General features: G+C 51.7%; 1 pseudogene; it reads right to left on the reverse strand.

Annotated features, from left to right (window-relative positions):
* Positions 1-226: 226 nt before the first annotated feature.
* LOC113889252 lies at positions 227-787 on the reverse strand (annotated as a pseudogene).
* Between the last annotated feature and the right edge of the window lie 873 nt (positions 788-1660).

Consider the following 1660-nt stretch of genomic DNA (forward strand, 5'->3'; position numbering starts at 1 on the left):
TGTTGAGTATTATGTGTGTGTGTTTGCAAAAAGCTATCCTTTCTTCAGGGAAAAGCTAAAATATATATACATACACAGTTGTCTGAGAGTGACATAAACGACAACGATGAAATACCAGGACACAGAAATGGGTCTGTGGTGCAGCTCCTGGCCAGGAGGAGGAAAGAGACTCTGAGGAGAATCCTCCCAGGACCCCCACCGCCCAACGCCTCTTCTGCACCTGCTCTGGGGCTCAACTTTGTACTGCGTCCTGAACACCCCCTGGTGGTCACGGGCCCCTATGCAGGGAGGTTTTTGGGCTCACACTGACTTCCCCTCACTGTGTCCTTCACACAGTAGTGCACGGCCGTGTCCTCAGTTGTCACGCTGCTCAGAGAGACTTGGCTCTTGGAGGTTTCCCTCGTGATGCTGAGCCGGGAATTTCAGGGCTGGGTTATAGTATGTACTTCCACCACTGCTTATACCACCAACCCATTCCGGCACCTTCCCTGGAGCCTGGCGGACCCAATCTACACCATAGCTGGTCAATGAGAATCCAGAGACCATGAAGGTGAGGGAGAGGGTCTGTGAGGGCTTCACCAGGCTGGGGCCCCACTCCCGCAGCTGCACCTCGGACAGGACCCCTGTGGAGAGAGAGAAGCACGGTGACCCTTGGGCTCAGAGGCAGCTTCCCCACGTGCCCATGTCTGACCCAGAGACACTCCCCTCTGGGGGCTGACAGCACAGAGAGGAGGGTCCACAGTGGGTTCATCTTCGAGCAGATGAGAGTCACCACTCCCGCAAGTCTCTTCAAGCCTGAGGAGGAACCTAAATTTAAGTGAGCTGGTGCTGTGTCTCCCTGTGGCTCTGAGGCTGTGGCCTCAGCACCTGCATTTCTGTCTGTGAGGATATAGATTGGGGATGATGACAGTCACATCATGACAGTCATGTGTGGACTTTACACAGGGTTTGCCAGGGGTGGGGAGTGCTTTCATCAGTGGTGTTATCTCTCCTGGAGCCTGAAAAGAGCAGTGTGTGTCCCCATGTCTGACTGACACCCTGTCCATGTGACCCTGAGATTCAACACTGCAGCTTTGGGACAGGTCAGCTCTCCCTCAGCCCAGGGCTCTCACCTGTGTATCAACTGATGTGGAAACTGCTGTCTATGAAAAGCCCTCCCCTCCATTCTGTTTCATGAAAAGAGTCCTTTTATAGATGGAGATATAATTACAGAATTATAGAAGGAAATATATGGAAAGAAAATTATAGAAGGAAATAGCATTTACCACATTACTTCTAGATTTTCAATAATAGTAGTAGGGTAAATTAGGTAAGGAAGAACCTACCTGTGTGTAGATAATAAGGCACTCAGCTAAAGCAGGATGAGTAAGAATCAGAGCACACATCTGCACCCTCTGGTCTGGACCTGAAAAGTGAGCAGACGCTGTGGGGTGGGGAAGGGGAGGAGTGCCATCCAACACCTGGAAGCAGCTGAGCCTGTTATTTACCAGGTGCAATCAGTGACAACCTTCAAGCCCTGCCCCAGCATCTGACCTGGCCTTGATGAGCTGGAGGACTAGAGGTGACCATACCAATTGCTCTTGGTGTAGAAGGAAATGCAACGTGGTCTTCAGGTTTCAGGACCAAACAGGGCCGGTGAAGGCCCCTCTGTGCACAGGTG

Source organism: Bos indicus x Bos taurus, unplaced genomic scaffold (genome assembly GCF_003369695.1).
Source record: "Bos indicus x Bos taurus breed Angus x Brahman F1 hybrid unplaced genomic scaffold, Bos_hybrid_MaternalHap_v2.0 tig00011650_arrow_arrow_obj, whole genome shotgun sequence".
NCBI classification, from domain to species: Eukaryota; Metazoa; Chordata; class Mammalia; order Artiodactyla; family Bovidae; genus Bos; species Bos indicus x Bos taurus.